Source organism: Rhinolophus hipposideros (genome assembly GCF_964194185.1).
Source record: "Rhinolophus hipposideros genome assembly, chromosome: 10".
Taxonomy (NCBI): Eukaryota; Metazoa; Chordata; class Mammalia; order Chiroptera; family Rhinolophidae; genus Rhinolophus; species Rhinolophus hipposideros.
Window position 1 is genome coordinate 83,792,204 of NC_138056.1, and position 15,985 is coordinate 83,808,188.

The following is a 15,985-nucleotide window of genomic DNA, read 5'->3' on the forward strand; positions in this document are numbered from 1 at the left end:
CTGGAAAATCTAAACAGACCAATCACCAGTAAAGAAATTGAATCAGTCATCCAAAACCTTCCCAAAAGCAAAAGTCCGGGACCAGATGGCTTCACCAGTGAATTCTACCAAACCTTCAAACAGGATCTAATACCAATCCTGCTCAAACTCTTCAAAAAATTGGAAAAGAGACAGTACTCCCTAACTCATTTTATGAGGCCAACATTACCCTGATACCAAAACCTGGTAAGGACAACACAAAGAAAGAAAACTATAGACCAATATCTCTGATGAATATGGATGCAAAAATCCTAAACAAAATTCTAGCAAATCGAATACAACAATGCATTAAAAAGATTATTCATCACGACCAAGTGGGGTTCATTCCTGGAGCACAAGGATGGTTCAACATCTGCAAATACATCAATGTAATACATCACAAACAAAATAAAGGACAAAAATCATATGATTATATCAATTGATGCAGAAAAAGCATTTGACAAGATACAACATCCATTTATGATTAAAATACTTAATAAAATAGGTATAGAAAGAAAATACCTTAACATAATGATAGCCATATATGACAAGCCCTCAGCTAATCTCATAATTAATGGTGAAAAACTGAAGCCCTTTGCTCTACATTCAGGAAATCGACAGGGCTGTCCCCTCTGCTTTTCAACATAGTGTTGGATGTCCTTGCCAGAGCAATCAGGCAAGAGAAAGAAATAAAAGACATCCAAATTGGGAATGAAGAATTTAAATTATCATTCTTTGCAGATGACATAATGCTATGTATAGAAAACCATAAAGACTCCACTTAAAAGCTGTTAGAAACAATCAACGAATACAGTAAAGATGCTGGCTACAAAATCAACATACAAAAGTCCATTGCATTCCTATATACTAACAATGAAATCTCTAAAAAAGAAATACAATAAACAATTCCCTTTGCAATTGCAGCAAAAAGAATAAAATACCTGGGAATAAACTTAACCAAGGATGTGGAGTACCTATATGCTGAAAACTATAAGACATTTTTGAAAGAAATTGAAGAAGACACAAAGAAATGGAAAGACATTCTGTGCTCATGGATTAGAAGACTCAACATAGTTAAAATGGCCATATTACCCAAAGCAATATACAGATTTAATGCAGTCCTCATCAAAATCCCAATGGCATTTTTTAGAGAAATAGAACAAAAAATTATCAGATTTGTTTGGAACCACAAAAGACCCCGAATAGCCAAAGCAATCTTAAGACAAAAGAACAATGCTGGAGGGGTCACACTCCCTGACTTTAGCTTGTACTACAGGGCTACAATAATCAAAATAGCATGGTATTGGCAGAAAAACAGACACAATGACCAATGGAATAGAATTGAGAACCCAGAAATAAAACCACATAAATATGGACAGATAATTATTGACAAAGAATCTAAAAACATACAATGGAGGAAAGACACCTCTTCAATAAATGGTGCTGGGAGAATTGGATAGCCACATGCAAAAGAATGAAACTGGACTGCTATCTGTCACCATGTACTAAAATTAATTCAAAATGGATCAAAGACGTAAGCATAAGACCTGACACAATAAACTGCATAGAAGAAAACATAGGTACTAAACTTATGGACCTTGGGTTCAAAGAGCATTTTATGAATTTGACTCCAAAGGCAATGCACGTAAAAGCTAAAATAAACGAATGGGACTATATGAAACTTAAAATCATCTGCACATCAAAAGAAACCATCGACAAAATAAAGAGGCACCCGACTGAATGGGAGAAGATTTTTGCAAACAGGGCCTCCGATAAGTGGTTAATATCCAAAATATACAAGGAACTCATGAAGCTCAACAACAAAAAAACAAACAACCCAATTGAAAAATGGGCAGAGGACTTGAAGAGACATTTCTCCAAAGAGGACATAGAAATGGTAAATAGACATATGAAGAAATGCTCAACATTACTAATCATTAGAGAAAATGGAAATAAAAACCACAATGAGATATCACCTCACCCCACTCAGAATGGCTATCATCAACAAGACAAATAGTAACAAGTGTTGGAGAGGCTGTGGAGAAAAAGGAACCCTCATACACTGTTGGTGGCAATGCAGATTGGTGCAGCCGTTATGGAAGGCAGTGTGGAGGTTCCTCAAAAAATTACAAATAGAATTACCATATGACCCAGCAATCCCTCTCCTGGGTATCTACCCAAAAAATTTGAAAACATTTATGCATAAAGACACGTGTGCTCCAATGTTCGTTGCAGCTTTTTTTACGGTGGCCAAGACATGGAAACAACCAAAATGTCCTTTGATAGATGAATGGATAAAGAAGTTGTGGTATATATACACAATGGAATACTATTCAACAGTAAGAAAAGATGATATAGGAACATTTGTGACAACATGGATGGATCTTGAGAGTATAATTCTAAGCGAAATAAGTCAGACAAGCAGAAAAAGCAGAGAACCATATGATTTCACTGATAGGTGGTATATAAACAAAAAACAAGACTAAAACAACAAGACTAACAAATGAGAAACAAAAACTCATAGACACAGACAATAGTTTAGTGGTTACCAGAGGGTAAGGGTGGTGGGGGGAGGGAGATGAGGGTAAAGGGAATCAATTATATGGTGATGGAAGGAGAACTGACTCTGGGTGGTGAACACACAATGGGATTTATAGATGATGTAATACAGAATTGTACACCTGAAATCTATGTAATTTCACTAACAATTGTCACTCCAATAAATTAAAAAACAAAACAAAACATAATCACAGTTACTAAGGATATCAACCCCCCGTTACCTCTGCTCCCATGAAAAAGAAGAAAGGAAAATGATTACCCTGTTAACATATATATATATATATATATATATATATATATATATATATATATATACACTCTCATATATATATACATGCATATATGTATATCCACATAAATATTTCTCATATATATTACAATGACATGAATTAATATGCAAATATAATACATAGTACATATAATATTAGGTACTATTTTGGTGTCATGTATTACGTGACTCATTATTATTATGCATTATCATATACATGTATTATTATACTATATAGTAATACTATATACTAATAATACTATGTACTTAGTATATATAATAATACTATATACACATATTATCAGTATTATAATATATGCTCTAATTTTTTTATTCCCATTTTTGGGGGGATTAAGAAACAGTCTTAGAGAAAGTATGAGATTTATCTGTGGTTCCCACAACCAAGTAGTAACAAAGTTGGGATATGAATCCATGTCTAGCTGACCCCAAAGTTCATACACTCTTCCTCTATACAGTTGTCTTACTATTTAACACACATCTTAATTGCCTGCTCTGGACTTGTCATAAAGAGAACATAAAGGATTGTTTATACAAATGTTGCCCTCAGAAACTCCCAATCCACTTTTCATGCAAGACTGAGACACTGGGAAGCATGAGATGACCACACAAAACACTTAGCAAGTGAAATCTCAAGGGAGAGGTTCAGAGAAGAGCAAGATCAATGTACAGCAAGGAGACTGGAAGTGCTCTGCTTCATGTGTGTGCTCAGTGAATAGACTGGATGAATAAATGATTTAATTAGTGTTTAAGGGTTGAAGCAGGATTTAATTTGGTCTTTAATTGTGACTTGCCCCAACATATCTGGTCCTTTCATTGCCATAAAGATGGGCGTGACGAGAGTCATTCTGACCTCAGTGGACCTCTCCCTTGTGTATTTTCCACCTGCCACCAGTTGTGGAAGGGCTAGACTTGCCTTCTGGGGAAAAGACCCTCAGCTAAGGACCCCGATCCTTTTGTACGTGGCACTATTCCTTCCAGCTCCCCACATGACTGTTTCCTAAGAACCTGCCCCAATCCAATGAAAATTTTTAAATTATGGAAATTAAGGAGTAGGCATATTCCTCAATTCCCTGCATGGCATGATGGCCATTAACCAATTAATGGCTGAGCAGATGCCAGCCAGTAGGGTAATGATTAGATGGTAATTTCCATATCATTACAAGGTAAATATAGGGTTACCCCAAAGAGGGCAATTGGCAATTCATTTTATTCCTATTAAGTATAATTATTCCTCAGTCTCTGGGAACCTGTGATTTCCAATATATCATCAACTTCATCCAGAAGGGACGGGGTTCCAAAGCAGACAATGGGATGGAGCCTGAGGAGGTGTGGGGCAGAAACTTGAAACCCATAGCAGCATCAGGGTTAAAAGCTAAGTCAATTGGGCATATCTGAAGTCACATAAGTCAAATAAGGGAAAGGAAGAGAGAAAGAAGTTTCATTGAGATTTGATAGGATCCTCTTTTCTGAATGTCTAGAAAAAACTTTCTACAGGTCTTCATTACCCCAAACCTCCCAAACACGGCATCATTCACTCATTCATTCCCTCAAAAACTGGTGAGTGAACATTACCTAATATCAGTTATTATGCAGACAGAGCACTGAAATAGAAAGGAAACTACAACAGGGAACTTGTTTTTAAGAGACCAAGTAGTGGTGGGAAACATGCTATATTCACTCTTCATTTTACAGGTAAGGAAACTGAGATTCCCTGGCTGGCTACATTTGCTCAGCTCTCTCCAAGAAATAGAATTAACAATCCAAAAAGCCAAAGGTCATCTACATGCCAAAAGGTGCAAAGTGAGAACTTTTAATGCTTGATAGGAGCTGTGCAGGTGTTACAATTAAGACATAAAGTTGATAAAGAACCATAAGTGCGGCTGGGTGAGATGGTGGAAAGCAATCTTCCCAGTCATGGAAGATGTGAAGCTATGACCCAGTACAGTCGGGGAGATCTGAAGACACCACTTTTCATGCTAATGTAATAATGCCATATATCACCTTTAAAGAGAACTTGACTGTAATAAACATTTACACCAAAACCATTTCTTATAAATCAAGCAACAAATCCCTGGCCTATCTGAGACACTCTTTGTGTCTGGAAGTCTCACTATTAAATCAAGAACTGTAATTTGCTTCAGAAATGTTTTGCCAAAGGTTAAAATATACATACTCATAGCTCATCAATCATGTGTTGGTGGGAAAACCCTTTTGGTTTTTTTCTTTATTACTCAAGACTTCTTTCAATTTTGCAACTGGTTACCCTGTAGATCTCTACTGGTTAGGCTGTAGACTCTGGATTGGGAGGGATGTGTTGCTGATAGAGGTAGAAAGGAGGCAGGAAGATTAACTGGACCAAAGGGTTTTGATTACCTACTAGTGATTTTAAGAAAAAGAGAGAGAATTATAACAACAACATGAGCATGACAATAATATGATAGTTACAAACGAGGCATTGGAAGTAGCACAAGGGATAAAGTGGAGAGCAAGATAGAGAGGGGCCCTGCCTTTATGAAATTTACATTTTGTGTCACCTTTGATCTTTGCAACCTGGTAGAATTATCCCCATTTTATTGATGAGGCTGCGTGAACTGCTCAGGCTTCCATAGCCAGAAACAGGCAGATAAGGGATTTCAACCAAGATCTTTCAGTGCTCTTTCTACCACCTCACTCTCCATGTACAAGCATATGTAGTTCTCAGAACACTAAAAAGTCCTCCACCTCAATTCCCATATGGCCCTGCAAGGGTGACGTGTTGTCTCCTGTCTACCCAGGCTGCCAATAACCACTCTTCAATTGTGTGTTTATTATCATTGTGGCACAGTTTCCGTAGCAGCAAAATTTATACTCAACAGTTCAGCACTCCTATGATTTTCCGTTACTAATGGAATTACTATTTTGGTTTATTTTAAAGCCATAGCAATAAAATAGGCTCCAAACAATATTCTTGCAGTTTTTCATGTCTTTAAATTTTACTTGAAGTGATAATTATAATAACAAAATGCCTATAAACATACAAATAGCCTTCCTGGAAGAAGTGGGGGCTTTGGCTTCTATCATGGTGGGGCTCACAGAATGATAAATAGATGGGAACATAGATAGTAAAGGCTGAGAACGATTGTAACCTTCAAGGTCCAAAGGGGTCTGGGCTATATAAATCCAACCCTAGATATTTGGATGACCCAAAGAGTAAAGAGTCATCCTTTCTCTCTGCCAAGAGCATCAAAAGAAGTGATTGTTAAAGGGAAAGAAAGTTGAAGAACAATTGGATGTGCCAGGCGCTCTTGCTGCTCCCATCTTGTTCCTCCTGTGAGAAGGCAGGTGTGAATAATGTGGGCCACACCCCTTGTTCCTGTATGCCACATCCTAGTTTCTAGTCCAAAGTAGAGGGGCAAATTGGAGGGCAAAGGCAGACAAAAGGAGAAACAGAGTGTGACCAAGAAGATAGCCCTAACCTGGAACTTTCTCTGAGATTAAGACCACCTCAAATATGAGGAGTTTCAGATGTCTTCCCCCAAAGTCTCAATCTATAGCTTTAAATTTTTGCCTGGAATGTTCACCATTTCATTGGATTAAGACACAATTTCAGAAGGGTCATGCCAAATTACATGTTATCATTGACATAACATTTATATTCTGGCAGGGGTCACCTTAACAATCTAGCTATCTCCAAGAGGGGCACTTTTATGGAAGAAGACTCCAGATTAAAAAAAAAAAATTTAATGAGGGATTAGGGAGTAAGATAACCTAGAAAAAGTTTCAGAATCTAGAACAGGGAGACAGGCCTTGCTAAACCACCGAAATGAGGGAGGAGAAAGCCTGGATAAGGCCAGTGGAGAAAAGAAAAGGGGGTGAATTCAAGAAAGTGGTGGAGGAAAGGGAAAGAGGGAAACCTCTCTTACCCAAGACAGAGGCTCTAAATGCCCATGTGGGAAAGGAAGTGGAGGCAGTAATACTGCATTATATTTGAGTGCAGGGGTCACGATGGGCCTGGACACTTGATTGGAAAGCCTGGAATGGAAAACGGGGACCATGAAAAGCCAAGGCTTCAGGTAGATGCCCAAAGAGAGTGCTTTGAAAGGAAATTTATCCAGGAGCCCAGAAAAGCATGGAGACTGAGTAGCCCAAAGTTCAAGACATAAGGAATAAGTCAGCCAGCCTGATTAATGTGGTCATCTGAGTCACACCAAATTAAGTGACCACGTTGTGATTATGAAACTTGCCAACCAGTACATATTCTACACCAAGACTTCCTTACACAAAACTGATGGACCTAGCTCGGGATATATTGATGCTCTGCTAGGAGATGAGACAAAGTACTCAATATGAGGAGGCAGAAGTTGCTCTATGGGGATCCTTGGCCTATTTCAACACCTGAAGTGGCACAGCAATGGGGTGTCAAGGAAGGATGTGCTTTTTGACCTCCCAGTCTTCTCCAGCATGCACCCTATGCAGGCATAAAAGATCGGACAATTAAGTTCCCAAACTTGTTGCAACACTGTTGCTAACCTTTTTTGATATCAGAGGGATTATTCATTGTAAATTTGTACCAACAGGACAAACAGTTAACCAAGTTTACTGTTTGGAAGTGCTGAAAAGGCTGCATGAAACAGTTAGGTGACCTGAACTTTTAGCTAACAGTTCATGGCTCTTGCATCACGACAATGCACCAGCTCACAGGGCACTGTCTGTGAGGGAGTTTTTAGCCAGTAAACAAATAACTGTATTCACCTCTCTACTCACCTGATCTGGCCTCCAATTACTTCTTTCTTTACGTGAAGATAAAGGAAGACATTTGGATGGCATTCAGGACACCAAGGATAATATGACGACAGCTCTGATGGCCATTCCAGAAAGAGTTCCAATTTTGCTTTGAAGGGTGGACTAGGCACTGGCATCAGTGCATAGCTTCCCAAGGGGAGTACTTCGAAGGTGACTGTAGTGATATTCAGCAATGAGGTATGTAGCAACTTCTCTAAGATGAGTTCACGAACTTAATTGTCAGACCACATGTGTACAGGACATGTACCCACCCCATTCCAAACTACCCATGGTGTTCACATGTTATCTTCACCCTCACCTCCATCCTGGTCCTGAAATTATCCAAATCCATTCTTGTTTCACCAACAACATCCCAGCCTGACTCTGCTCATTCCTACACTGGGCTTCAGATGGCCAGGAAGAGGCCAGGCATGAAGCCCACTCAGAGAGCCCTTGGAGCCTGACTTCGCTAGGCCAGGACCCAACCGCACACATGCCGCCTCCTCTGTTGTCCTCTGACTCCAGCTTTGGAGGATATCAAGTTTGCTCCAGCTAAGACTGATGTTTAAATAGTGAGAGGGCCACGCTGGAAATTATTGGATAGGCTGCTTCAGAGGGAATAGGCAGACATAGGAGGAGCGATTCAGTGCCCACTCTTTGCAGCCTTCCAAAGAAAAGAAGACAGCTCTGAGGCACCCTGGGACTACAGGGGTGCAGTCTGAGGACAAACTGGGGCACACTTGCGCATCTGCTACTGGACTGATTTGGGCAAGCAATAGCCAACTCTGCAAATCCTTGTGGAAAATAACCTATGGCCAATTGTCAACAGCTCCTCCCGTGCCCCACCACTGAGCACATTTCCAGGGCTCTCTCCAGATGGTCCCCACCATGATCATTCATCCACATTCTCTGTCTCTTCAAACCCTATCCATTCTTTAAAGCCTACCTCAAGTTCCCCACCCTCCATGAAGCCTTTTCTAAAGACCCCAACCCAGGAGTAACAGCCCCCTCTGACCTTAACAATTCATGTTGCCTGTCTCCATTTAAGGCTGTTGTCATGCGCTCCCCTCTGAAAGACTGGTTCACTTTTCCTGGATTATTATCCCAAATAGTATCCCAAATAGAGTGTAAGCTCCTTGAGTTGACAAAAAGACCCTGCATATAGTGCTCTTGTGTCCCCGACAGCCCCCCATAAGTAAATGGTCAATAAAAAATTTCTTTATTTATCAGTATCAATAAGAACAGTGATTTCTTACAGGTTTTTACAGAGATGGAAATGATAATAGTTCAAGTTCTGGCTCTTTTCTGCTCTGTGAGGTCAGGCAACTTATTTAGCTTCTCAATGCTTCCATTTCCCCATGTAAGTACAGTGAAGAAATTGAGCCCTACTTCATGGTGTTTTGAATCAATACACCACACAATAGCAGACAAGATACTCAAACAGTGTTGGCCTGGTCCCACCCCCCCACACACACACATTTTTTCAGTGCTTTTAATTTAACAAAACTCTTTTCTATACATCACCTTACATGAGCCTCAAAACAACTATGTGAGGTATATTCTATTAGTATGCCTGTTTTACAGGTGAAGAAACTGAGGTCTGGAGATTTTATGTAGCTTTAAACCAAGATGACACAACTACTGAAAGAGAAACAGCCTTCTAATGGAAGTCTATCTGACTTCAAAGTCCAGGCTGCCTGGCCAGCACCCCATGGCAAGGAAGTGCCTAGAGGTGGTGTCTGTTAGGCTGTGGTCTCAGGTTAGTGCAGTGAAAGAATTAATACAGTGAGGCAGCCAGAGATCCAGAGGCATTGGTAGTGCTCTAGCGGGGTGAGAGCAGCTTTCTCACACTGACCCACCATCCCATGGCAGTAAGGGAACAAGGCCTGCAGGCTCAGGTGTGTCCAGCATCCTGCATGGTTGGTTTTGCCTCCATCTAGATGCTGAGGAATGCAGGCTGTGGGCAGTCACCATGGCGATGAATATGGAGAAGGCATAAAGCAGTGAGCTCTTTCCGGCCCAGCCCTTCTGCTAGGGACAGAGAAACAAGATTCCCCAGGCTCTTCCTGACCCACAAACCTCTACCCATCCACCCCTAGAGCCTCTTTACAGCAATATTATCACAAGACTGTGGTGGGGGACAAAGTAAGTAAAAGAAATTAAGAGAGCCAAGAAAGTCTCCACTGCCTCAGTGTCTCCCCTACCATTATCAATGCCACATTCAGATATTCTTTGTAAGGCTTCAAGGAGGAGGGGGAGCGGTGGGGGCATGGAAGGAAGCTTTTGTTGATGGGCACCAGCTTGTGTCAAGCATTGTGCTACACCCTCAGCGTCCATGCCCTCCTTTGATCCTCACATCCATGGCGAGGAAGCTGTTGTATCCCCATCTTACAGGTAAAGAAACTGGGAGTCAGCCCAGTTAAGCACAAACCAGTGCTTAGCTCAGGCAAATTTTGAGACCTGTTGGACTCCTAATCTGTGACTTTGTAGGTGTAACACATCCATGTCTTATCACCCAACACTTTGGGGCTGTAACGACTGGTTGAGTGGAAGGCTGAGGAGATGACATAGGAATTGGGACAGGGCAATTTCACAGGTGGAAGATGGAACATTGCAAGAGGAAGCAGCAAGGCCAAAATTCAACTAAGGAAGTCATAATCTCGCTTGTCTGGCCCCTGCCCACTCCTCTTCTCTCAGAACCCCGTGCAATGGAGAAGGAGGGTGAAAAGGCAGGTCAAAACAACTTGGGTGTGTGCCCTGGCACCCACTGGGAGAGGGCAGCTGGGATGGGATAACAGGTGGGAAGGGAAAGGCCTATCTCCCTTCTCCCTCCACCACAGCCAAGCAAAGACTGTTCCCCCCACCCTCCTGCAGACTTGTATTAAAAGGAATCAGGGAAATAATTATGAGATGGAGAGGATTCATTGAATTGGATAAGTCCTGGCTACAGCCTTTTTTTTAGGCTTTGAGTGGTGTGTATATGTTTTTTCATTAAGACTACATAATAAAATAATTGCATAATTAGTGAGGAATTTGTTACCTTTCAAGGAAGCGTCTTTAATCCCCCTGAAGAATACCTCTCCCAGGCTCTGTCTCTATGAAGGAGGAAGGAGAAATAAGGGAAGAGGAAGAGAGCTAACCTTCCTGTCCACCACTCTTAGAGGTGAGAAATGACGGTCACTCTTCACAACCACACTATCTCCAAACTTGCCTAACTGCTCTGGTGAACCACTGATGGTCTAGGAGGAAGGTAGAAGTCATTCTGTCCATCCTCCTTCTAGACCCCTAACATGGCCCCCACCAACGTTTCCCAAATGTGTTGTTCTCAGGTTCATGTGTGGTTCTTGATAAAAAGAAAATTCCTTGGGTTCAATCCTACTGTATAATTCAGGAAAGGAGGGAGTTGCAGGCTTCTACATTTAGCATCACCTGGAGATTGTTATTCATATTAGTTAATAACCATTGGTCTATTTGTAGCCCTGGAGGGAGGCAGGGTGTCTGGAAGAAGATACTGATAATGATGGGAAGAGTCTAGAAAGAATTGTGTGCCACGATCATTCTCTCCATGACACGAATAGTTAGGGAGATCCTCATTTATTATCAAGCCAAGCTTCTCTCTTCTCCTCTTGGCCTTCCCTTTTCCCATCTGTATAATGGGGAATTGTGCAAGAAATTCTAAGGTTTCTTCCAGCTCTGAGATTCTTTGATCCGATGCCCTCTTATCAACCAACTCCTTATTATCTGCCACCTTCTACTTTGATCTGTTGGCCCTTCTAGGTTCAGGTGGACATGACCCTATGATTTTGATGAAAGAAAAGAGAAGACAGGATGGGGTAATCCTGGAAAGAACTCTCCTCTTCAGATTCCAAAATTAAAGCTCTGGTCCCTCATCAAACACAAACATTCCTGGGAAGAATTAGAGTTTAAGCTATTACCAGCTTCTTTATTTTTAATGGCAAGTTTTAATAGGAGGAGGATGGAGAGAAAAATGTAAGACTGTTCAGATATGAAAGAGGTAAGAGGAGGAATAAATCATGTGACATCAATGGTCTGAGAGTCCAAGGTCCTGAATTCCAGTCCTAACACTGCAACGTGCAATTGCATGACGGCAACGTTTATTTTAACTGAGCTTACAGGCCTGGAAAACTGAAAGTTAAGAAATCCCCTGTGCTTTGTGTTCCAGAAAACAGCTTCCTGAAAAACCATCCCTTCCCTATGACTTACAAAAGACTTATAGATGCCCCCTCCCCCCTTGTTTCCCTATGACAAGGCTAGTCATAGACCCTCAAAATTCCCTTTCTTGCTCATAAATGACAAGCCGAACTGCTTGTTCCCACTGATCAATCTGAACAGAATGCTTGTTAACCAAATGTTGGTTATGCTTCTCTCTTTCTTCCAGGTCCCTGAAAGGCAGACAGCCCCTCCTCAGGATGAGCCAGCCTCACAGTAAATCATTCTCTGGTCTACTTGCCCAACCCATAGGCCATTTGCAGTTATCATGGTCAGATCATCCTCCTTTTTACAATAGTCCATTTCCCTGCCTCTCAAAACTCCTTTAGAATAAATTCGCTCTTTACCATGTCTGGTAAGTTTTTTATTTGTTTTTTATTTGACAATGACCCCAGGCAAATCATTTCACTAGAGTTTCCACATCTGTCAAATAAGAAAAATATGTTACAAAGTTGTAAAATCAAAGACATAATATATGTAAAAGTACTTTGTATGCCATCAGAAAATAAAATATAGTTCTAAAGGGTCAAGTCATCTACGCCCGATTTCCCTCTATGGATGTACCCCAGTGACCACTCCCACTTGTGCTCCATCCGGCCATCCCAGGCTCCCTCCCAAGCTTCCCGGGCAGTTCGGCTCAACAGTCTCAATCCAGAAAGCCACAACTCCCTTCCCCAAGCACATCCATCCCTCATTCATCACTGTCACATCCCACAGAGGGCTTTTATTTAACAACCAATTTATTTTCAATTAAACTAATCTGGGGATGGGCCATCTCTCTCACACTAAACCAAAGAGGGCTGGCTTGTAATTAGGTTTACAAACCAGTGTGCTGGGTAATATAAACTCTCATCACAACAACATCAGGAGAGAGAAGAGGAGGGAAGAGGGGGATTGAACAGTGATAAAATATGCAAGCCCCCAAGGTAAACAACCCTGCTGCCCTCTCTCCTGGCCCCTGCACTTTGGCTGCTTAGAAATATTTGTCTCACCTAGCACCTGGAAAATGCTTTACAGACAATGTATGAGATGCCAACTAGGAGTTGGGTGGGAACACATGGTAGGTGGTTGAGGAGGAGGCCATCATCTGGCCCCAGGCCAGGCTCCCCTCACCTCCCACCCACCCACACAGGCCTGTTGTAAAGCTGCTGGTACTTGAGTGGGCAATGGCCCCAGACAAGAGAAATGTTGCTCTTGGAAAGGAACAGCTAATCAGTAATCCAGAAGGCCCAGCCTGCTCATGGAACATATATTGATCATTGGAGATGAGGTAGAGAAGAAGCCTTTGTTCGCAAGGCTGACTGGGCTGGGTTGAGGCTCAGGACCCCCCAGACTAAATGGGCTGAGGTGTATCACCAACCATCTTGGAGACTGCCTGTATGTCTCTGCTCCCCAGCCCTCCCTCTTTCTCCAGACCCTCAGTCTATATGCAGACCCCAATAGCCCTAGATAAGGGAGGAGGTGTTGAGTTAGGAAATTGGGTTTTAGAAATAGTGGAACCACATACTAACTGGGTGATTTGGACTAAGTCACTTCACCTCCCACTTCAGTTTCCTTCTGGAAATGAAGGCCTTGAACTAGAGGATGTCTGAGATCTCATCTAGCTCTAACCTCTTAGGTGAAGCCACAGAGAGGGCAAGTAGGCTGCTGAGAGATTTCTCCTCTCGAGGCCCACCAACAGGACTTTAAATTATACCTCCTAACTCTGCTTACCTCGACACTTTCTTGGGCTGCCTTGGAGGGCAGAGCAAGCTTATGTTAAACAAGCACCACGTGGTTATTAGAAACATATTTATAGTGGTCTTGCAGCCCCGAGAATGGAGACAGATTACTTACCAGGCCAGGCCTCCAGGGAGGACAGTCCCCACTGAGATCCCCAGGACAGGAGCCACCTCAGCCCAGATTGATCACTCCCTGATTTCTTCTCTCTGCAAGGTGATAATTCCATTCTATATCATGCTCCTGGTGTCTAGGAAAAACCAACTTGCAGGTCTGCTGATTCTATTTAAAAGGATGATATATGTGGGAATGATTTTCAGTTGGATATCCAACTCAATCTTAAACCAATTAGAAGAGGGCATATTTATTGAGAGAGCCAGGGACATCTTTTTTAGAGCTAAATTCAGGTGGCTGGTTGAATGTTAGAGATACAGGGTTGTACGGGGGAACCCTATATCTCAGGAGCAGGGGAAAAGCCCAGGAACAAGAGAAGGGGGAGAACACTCTCCCAGCAGAGCTGTAACTCTCTGAGGAGGAAATCCAGGACAGAAAGAAGAAAGAAGCAATAAAGCCTCTTGCCCCATCCCTCTCCCCACATCCCAATATTGCATGGCTGGATTCCTCTAGTGGCCAGAAATATTTAATCGAATACTTTTGTTTGGATCTTGCATCCCTGGTAACCTAAGTAATACATCTCACTTATTTATGGCCATGCAAATAGAGTGGGGAACCACTCCAGGCCCCACAGAAACACCAGGAATGTAGAGACCACATTTCCTCCAGTCACATTCCCCAGCAGTCCCAGAAGGCAGGGAGAAAGAAAATTCCAGTTAGGTTGGCTGAAAAAAGCTCAAAGTCCTCTGGCGTGGAAACTCTCCCCTCCCCATTCCCTTTTTATGCCCCTTAGAACTTTTCTGTTCCCAGCCCTTCCATTCTGGGGTTCCCATAGTTCTCCCAGGTCACCCTCTACTCCCCAGGGAATAGGCCAGGGAGGGACAGAGAGGGTCAGGGGTTTCTAGTGACTTGGATGCCCAGTTCTAGTAGCATGAGCTGAGCTAAAACCCTGTTCACATCGCCTATTACATCTTGACCTCAGACACCTGTCTTGGCCTCCCAAAGCTTCTGTTTCCTGCAGTGTCAAATGAAGATAAGAATGGGTTTTGTTTCACAGAGTTATTGCAAGGGTTAAATGCAATAACGCATATAAAGCTCTTTGTACAGCATATGGCACATAGTAAGTACTCAATAAATCATAGTTGTTCTATAGTAATTACATTATCAACCATCCTAGCACATCCTTGTAGGAGGACATAGCTGGGGACGGGCAAGGTTAAGGCATAAGGGGAGGGCAATTTCCTTTCTTTGTCTAGTTCTTTTGAGACAGAGGAACAGCAGAAGTCCCAGTGGTCAAATCAAACCTGAATCCCCTCAGCCCAGTTCTCTGGAAGGCCATCACCCTGCTCCTAACTGACCAAATCCCCCTTCTTACAAGATCAGCCCTGATGAGCTTGGTACTGGGTTGAATAGTGTCCCCAAAAAATTCACGTCCACTCTGTGAATATGACCTTATTTAGAAATAGGGTTTTTGGAGATTAAGATGAGGTCATACTGCATTAGAGTAGACCCACCCTAATCCTCTGACTGGTGTCCTTATAAGAGGGAAATGTGGACACAGACACACAGGGAAAAGGATGCTATGTGATGATGGAGGCAGAGATTGGAGTGATGACGCCACAAGCCCAGGAACATGGACTGCAGGCATCCACCAGAAGCCAGGACTCAGCCATGGAACAGATTCCCTCCTCAAAGCCCCCGGAAGGAACTAACCCTGCGGAAACCAGATTTCAGACTTCTGGCCTCCGGAACTATGAGTGAATAAATTGCTATTGCTTTAAGCCACACAGTTTGTGGCATTTGTTAGAGCAGCCCTGCGGAACTAATACAAGCCCTCAGACTCTGGGTAGTTTACTGGCTCATGTGTGTCCCCTCAGCCATCAGAAACAGCTCTGTCTCACATTAAGTGACATGACTAGGTGTACTGAAAAGAAAACAGCGAGGTCCCAGTTTCCTCTCTGCACTCACTAACGGTTCCCCTCTCTGAACCAAACCTGTGAAATGGGGACATTGATGCCTGTCCAGTCTGCTTTGCAGGCTTGTTGAGAGGTTTGCATTCGATTCTATCTATGAAATACTTTATCACTGGGGCGGATGGGTGGCTCAATTGGTTGGAGCGCGTCCTCTCAACCACAAGGTTGCTGGTTTGACTTCTGCAAGGGATGGTGGGCTGCACCCCCTGTAACTAACAAAAGCAACTGGACCTGGAGCTGAGCTGCGCCTTCCACAACTAAGATTAAAAGGACAACAACTTGATTTGGAAAAAGTCCCGGAAATACACACTGTTCCCCAATA